The 7,658-nt window shown below is 37.5% G+C and overlaps 1 protein-coding gene across 8 annotated transcripts in view; it reads left to right on the forward strand.

The window, feature by feature from the left end:
- Positions 1–7,658, forward strand: part of LOC116096412 (BEN domain-containing protein 5) — a 1,197,642-nt gene that overhangs the window by 167,316 nt on the left and 1,022,668 nt on the right. The window lies entirely within an intron of this gene.

The following is a 7,658-nucleotide window of genomic DNA, read 5'->3' on the forward strand; positions in this document are numbered from 1 at the left end:
TGGTCCTTACCCATGTAAATATACACATATAAAAAGTAAAAACTAAAGCCGGGCGTGGTGGCGCACGCCTTTAATCCCAGCACTTGGGAGGCAGAGGCAGGTGGATTTCTGAGTTTGAGGCCAGCCTGGTCTACAGAGTGAGCTCCAGGACAGCCAGGGCTATACAGAGAAACCCTGTCTTGAAAAACCAAAAAAAAAAAAAAAAAGTAAAAACTAGAATTTACATATGAAGAGGAACATGTGATATTTGCCTGAGTACAGATTAAAAAAGGAATTATGGGACACTGAACACAAATAAGGCACTACAAATATAATGGCAAGATAGATGTCCTACTTCAAAGTGCATACAGTTTGATGGGAAACAGAAGAATAAAAATAAACAAACAAGCAAACAAACAGTATATTGATTTCACTTCATCTTAAAAGTTTTACAAGGTAAGTGGACCTTGTCACTAAATGATAGTTATAATTATGATACTAAGAAGGTAAGAAATACTACAAAGCTATTAAAAACAATGAATTTATGAAATTCTTGGGGAAATGGATGGATCTGGAGTATATCATCCTGAGTGAGGTAAGCCAATCACAAAAGAACAAACATGGTATGCACTCTCTGATAAGTAGTTATTAGCCCAGAAGATCAGAATACACAAAGTACAAACCACAAACCACAAGAAACTCAAGAAGAAGGAAGATCAAAGTGTGGATACTTCATTCCTTCTTAAAAGGGGGAACAAAATACCCATGGAAGGAGTTGTAGAGGATAACTATGGAGCAGAGACTGAAGGAAGGACAATCCAGAGACTGCTCCACCTGGGAATCCTTCCCATATTCAGTCATCAAATCCAGACACTATTGTGAATGCCAGCAAGTGCTGGATGACATGAGCTTGATATAGCTGTCTCCTGAGGGGTTCTGACAGTACCCGACTAATACAGAAGTAGAGGCTCACAGCCATCCATTGGACTGAGTACAGGGTCCCCAATGAAGGAGCTAGAAAAAGGACCCAAGGAGCTGAAGAGTTTGCAGCCCCTTAAGGACGAACAACAATATGAACTAACTAGTACCCTTAGAGCTCCCAGGGACTAAAACACCAACCAAAGAGTACACATGGTGAGTCTAATGGCTCCAGCAACATGTGTATAGCAGAGGATGGTCAAGTTGGTCATCAGTGGGAGGAGAGGCCCTTGGCCCTGTGAAGGTTCTATGCCCCAGTGTAGGGGAATGCCAGGGCCAGTAAGCAGGAGGAAACAGGTGTTTGTTTTAGTTTTTGTTTATTTTATTTTATTTTATTTTTATTTTTTTGGAGGAGAACCTGGGAAAGGAGATATTATAAATAAAGAAAACATCTAATAAAAAAGAAAAAGAAAGGGAAAAAAGAAATACTATTCATATCTTATAGGTGCAGTTAGTTTCAGGTGATTCATAACTAGCAAGGAACATTATTGAGAAGTTTATTAAATGACTAGTAATTTCATATTAATGTACAATGTAGCATAGCTAGAGATTTTTAATTTTCCTTATTCTGTAGGTATAAAGGTATTAGGGACATTTTTGACAAATAGGGAACATGGAGGAGGAACAAAGTATGTGGAATATTGTAGTGCACTGTAAAAATAACAAGTTTATACTAGAAATACAGCTAAATTATTGTCAAAGTTCAGTATGTTTACTTGGAGTAGGAGGCTTCAGAGGAGCTCATTAGTTGTAACTTAAAGCTATCTTTAGAAAGGAAAAATATCATAATATCTAAATATCAAATAAATATCATAAGCCTCTTATGATAGCCAAATATTTAAATCATAGTAAGAGGTAAAATGAAACAAAACAAAACACATAATGTATTAAATTATATAAAAGAAATATAGTTTTGTATTTTTATTAAGGTTGTAGAGTTAGCCTTAGAAAAGTCATATTTCATCATCCATTGGCTTCAAAATCAGCTCTGTGATATATATCACAGTGTATGATGTAATAACTTCTTATTTATGAAAAAAATTAATAAGATGAGCTTTACAATGAAGAATTCCTTGCTGGAAATTTCATTCTGTGTGTGGTTTTTAACTGATGAACAATTGAAAAAAAATTCCAAATTTAGAATAGAAACTTATTGTGACATAAACTTCTAAATATTTCTGTTGCAATATAAATAAAACACAGATGTAGAAAGTGAAAATGATCGTTATGCAAATGAAACTGTGCATACTAGAAACACAACAACTTAGGCTAGAGGAATCTTAAGCTATGGGGTTTTGGTTGTTTTACTGCCAAAGGAATGAGAGATTGATATTTAAATTTTATGCAAAATTTCATGGATAGTGTAAGCCTTGCTTTGGCAGGGCAAAGCAATAAAAATCACAGAGAGATACTGAAACTTGTATGGGCTTTGATTTGCTAAGTATATGGAAAACTATGGGTCTTCGTAAGTTCACTTGTGATCTAGAACAGCCCAAAGTAATCTCTGTACAGTATGCTGTGGAATGATAGACTAAACTCTAATAATTTAAAGGCAAGGTTTACTAAAATCCATCCTCATAGTTACCTGCCTTAAACTGTGACATCAGTACTGAACAGAAACTTTGTTCTCATCTGAATCACCTTCTTTCAGCCTTTACCATAGCACTAACTATCGACTTAACCACACAAGCTGGAAATTTGGGGTTCATCTTTGCTGATTCTTTAATTGCTGTGTCTTGCTTTCTCCTGTCTGGAAAGCCATTCCGTGTTTCTCACTTTTATCTCTGCTGTGTTCTGCTCCCCTTGGGTCCTGGAACACTGACTAAGTATAGTGAGAGAATGAAGAAAGATAGACATTACAGACACACATGTAGCAAAGCCGGACTGGGTGGGATGCTGCTAATGCAGCAGTGATTTGGACCCTCGGGTGGTTTTAGGTATACTCAGGGGGAGGGTTCTGTAGATGAGCAGTCTCAGCAGTCAGAATCCGTGAGGAGGATGTTGCATATGCTGGTTAATCATTCATAAACTCTCCGCTTCCAAAGGAACTCCTTGCCCTCTTCCAATGGGTCCGAGGCTTAGTAGTCCTGGGTGTGGATTCAGTGCATAGAATCAGTGCCCACTCACCCAGGCAGGGTTTCTCTCTCTCTGTTCTTCTCTCAGATCCTTTTTTTGATGTGAGTAAAGTTTCTTCCTTTCTGGGCAGTTTTCCCTGACTTCCATGCTGTGTCTTTGATGATGCTAACTCAGCATGCTTGCCACCTGCTGTTGTAATTAGTGGCTTATTGTCACTCCCTGAATTTGGAGCTTCCTTATCTTAGAAACTAAGACCTGAATGATGTCTTATTTAAGTTTCTATAGAATTAAGTTTACTAGAAAGATTGAATGAACTAGTTCTGGCATATTATATACACATATGACCATTTATTATTATTATTTTAGTTTCTTGAACATGTTAAAATGTGCAGATAAAACAAATGTGTTTACTCTTTAACTTTTCAGTGATTCTACGAGACTGATACTTTTCATACTTCAAGACCTAATTTTGGGGGGAATAACCAGATCTTCTTTCCAAGCTGATAAGATAAGCTGAAAGATTTTCATTCTTTCTTTTTTAACTTATTCTTCTCTCATAATTTGTGCCTCTACTGCAGTTCTCCTTCTGCCACTCTTCCTAGCCACCGGCCCCATCACTCCTGCTCGGTTTCCTTCAGAAAAGAGCAGGCCTCCCAGGAATATCAGCCAAACACTGCCTAGCAAGGTAGAATAAGTCTAGGCCTAAACCCTTATATCAAGGCTGGATGAGGCAACCCAGTAGGAGGAAAGGTCCCAAGAACAGACGAAAAGTCAGAGACACCCCATCTCGCACTGTTAGCAGTCCTACAAGAACACCAAGATAACAACACAACTCTAACATATATGCAGAGGACCTAGCTCAGACTGTTAGCCAGTAAGTCCCAGAAATCCTTTTGTCAGAATAGAAAAGGAACCATCCCCTTAATTCTCAATATGCAAAATATCTTCCTATAGCTTTCTATTGTTAAAGCAAAAATAATAGATCCACGCCCCCATGGAAACATATTTTCATTCCTTCTTTCTTCACCATGTACATGTACCCTAACCCTAACCCTAACCCTAACCCTAACCCTAACCCTAACCCTAACCCTAACCCTAACTCTAACCCTAACCCTAACCCTAATCCTAAAATCATATAAACCATGAGTAAAAAAAAAAAAAGTTAACTTTTTTTTGTTTGTTTTTGATTTTTCGAGACAGGGTTTTTCTGTATAACCCTGGCTGTCCTGGAACTCACTCTGTAGACCAGGCTGGCCTCAAACTTGAGATTCTCCTGCCTCTGCCTCCCAAAGGCGTGCACCACCACTGCCTGGCCAAAAGTTAACATTCTTAAAGGCTGGTATGGTGTTACATGCCTTTAATCCCAGCTCTCTGGAGACTAGATCTTGTGAGTTTGATGTCAGCCTGGTTTATTTGGTAGATTCTAGGCCAGCCAGATATATGCAGTAAGACTCTGTCTAAAAATGACTTTTAAAGATAAAAAAGATAGATCATATAGGGACCTTAGGACTTAGGAATGATTTGCTGCTACCATGTTATCAGTAGAGGCCTAACTGGGAGCTGGAACTGTCGGTCCTATCCAGCAGTAACAGTGGCCTTTCCTTCTTAGACTATTAATGAAAACTAGGCAGAATATTTGAGTATTGAAGTAGTGCTCTCTTCTCCCTACCAGAACAATGTCAGAAGAGAATTGCTAAGACATAAGATGTATATAACAGAAGAATCTCACAAAGTAATAAAAAGAGTCCTGATTTCATTTTAAAAGCACTTGTCTTAGCACAGACAGGGAAAATCTCATCTTTGATATGCATGTTCACATGTGTGAATACATTCCTTTCAAGGTGTGAGATTAATACTGGCTCTCTTCCTTCATTGCTCTCTACCTTATTATTTAAGGCAGGGTCTTTCATTGAACCTACTAATTTGGCTCCACAGTTTGTTCACCAAGCTGTAGGGAATTCCCTGTTTCTGCCTTTCTAGTACTAGGGTTACAGGTGTGTATAGTGCCTGGCTATTTATGTGTGTGCAAAGGATCCAAATCCAGGTATTCATGCTTATGTTGCATATGCTTATATATCAACTGTGCCATCTCACCAGCCCCAGAAATATCCCATCTTGAAAGATTAAAAACCACTAATTGATGCCAACATTGAAATGGCACATATTAAAATTATTTGAAATGAATTTAGAAACAGTTTAATAAAATATTCTAATAAGCTATTATAAACATGATAAACATAAAAAGTCTCATTAAATAAAGATTATGTAAAGAAGAGCCACATGAGAGTACAATAGCTCATATATCAGAGAAGGTTATTAATCAAACCATTAGGCCTGTGGCCCCTATCACCCAAATACTTCCTTCTAAGCTCATTTCACCTCACTGGTATATTGACAAGCCTCAGCATGAATTTTGATAAGCATAACCTGTATTCAAGTATTCTAAACAAAGAAAAGCATGGTATTGTAAGGAGCTAGAAACAGCTGTGGGAATCAGAATACAATATATAATCATTCAATATGCCATTCCTCCCCTTCTCTGCCAGGAACTCATAATCACAGCTGTGTGCCATTACACTTAGGTATCACTCAGTTTTTGGTGATCATGTTTATTTCTTGGCGTAGATACTTTTGCTGTTATTATTAGAACAAAAATTTTCAGTGTTACAGAGTGGAAAGATTATACAGCTAGGCAAGCTTTATGTAGAATTTCAACTTTATCACAACAGTTTTATTTTAACATCTGTAGCTATAAAATGTGACTGTATATAGGATTTACCCAGAGATGTCATGAATAAGACAGTACATATAAATACCTATATCTATTTTTGATATATATCCTGTGTTTCACATTCAGTAGTTCTTGAAATGTTTTCAAATTCATTCAAAAATGAATGTTTGCATTCTTAATGAAAATAATTTAAAGTAATAATTTATGATAAAAACAAAGCAGTGCTGCTGAGCACACGTCAGTGTACACTTGGATTTTCTGAGGGATGAGAGCAAACTATGGTGTTTCAAGCACAAGAAGGGTAAGATAACTTTGAACATTTAATGTGTTAAGATCATTGTTAGTATAAATCACCTGGAATCTTAATATATCTTCCATATGACATAAAAATAAGGAAGAAGATTAAAATAATCTTCCTTAAGTAGAAGTCTTGTTGATGCCATATGCCATACATTTATATAAAAATCAGGGTTATGTTTATATAATATTTAATACCATATGTACCCTTATAAAATTATTTTGTTTAAAATGCCTAGATTACTTACTAAAGAGCAAAGAAAACAAATTGGGTCATAAATTAAGAACTTCTTGTTGACTTCTGAATGAAAATAGCATTATCTTAATGAAATTTTTTTAGTCCAGATGAATTATTAGATACATTAGCTGACAATGGATTGATTGAGTTTCAGAAACCCTAACATATAAATATCTCTTTAGCCAATCATCTATATGATCTTGGAAAAACCAATCCATCTCTGGGATTGGTTTCATTTTCTATAAATAGGAATAATAATCCTTATAGCATGCTCTTCCTCAGGACTCTTATGCACATAAATGAGATGGAGAAAACAGAAACATGTTTTAAACCATCCAGTGCTATAGTTGGGCAGGATTAATATTTCAGGCAATATTCACATCTAATTTGCAGGAAAGAAGGAAAGAACAAAAGAAAGAAAGAGAAAGTAAAGAAAGAAAAGAGAAGAAAGAAGGCAAGAAGGCAGGCAGGCAGGCAGGCAGGTAGGTAGGCAAGAACTATCAGAAAGCTTCGATGTTTGTATGCTATGTATGTATGCTTCTATGTATGTATGCTGCTATGGTAGGAATTTGTGTGTATGGATATTAGTTTCTTTTCTTTCCTCAATCAAAAAAATCTTAATTTCATAAATCTATGAAATTAGGTTGGTCTTTTTAAAAAATTATTTATTTATTTACATTCCAGGCACTGCCCCTTGCCCCCTCCCACAGTTCCTCATCCCATTCCTCTTCTCCCTGGCTCTGAGAGGGTGCTCCCCACAACCAGGCCTCCCACTTCCATGAGGCCTCAAGTCTTTCCAGGATTAGGTGCATATTCTCCCACTGAGGTCAGACCACAGCCTGCCTATGCTGCCTGGTTGGTTGTTCAGTGTCTGGGAACTCCCTGGGATCTGGAGTAGTTGAGACTGCTGGTCTTCCTATGGGGTCACCCTCCCCTTCAGCTTCTTCAATCCTTCCACTGATTCAACCATAAGGGTCCCCGACTTCAATCCAATGGTTTGGTATAAGTATCTACTTCTGTCTCAGTCAGCTGCTGGTAGGGCCTCTCAGGCCCACCTTTGGATAGTACAAGTAAAATGCTAGGCTCTCATCTGTGAGCACATCATAGCATCAGTAATAGTGTCAGGCCTTGGTTTCCTCCCATGAGATTGATCCCTAGTTTGGCCGGCTATTGGAATGCCTTTCCTTCAATCTCTTCTCTAATTTTGTCCCTGCTGTCTTTTTAGACAGGAACAACTCTGCGTCAGAAATTATGACTGTGGGTTGGTAACCCTGTCCTTCCAGTTGAGGCCCTGTCTATCTACTGGAGGTGGGCTCTTCAAGTTCGCTCTCCCCAGTGTTGTTTATTTTGGCTAAGGTC

This window comes from Mastomys coucha, unplaced genomic scaffold, assembly GCF_008632895.1.
Source record: "Mastomys coucha isolate ucsf_1 unplaced genomic scaffold, UCSF_Mcou_1 pScaffold18, whole genome shotgun sequence".
Taxonomy (NCBI): domain Eukaryota; kingdom Metazoa; phylum Chordata; class Mammalia; order Rodentia; family Muridae; genus Mastomys; species Mastomys coucha.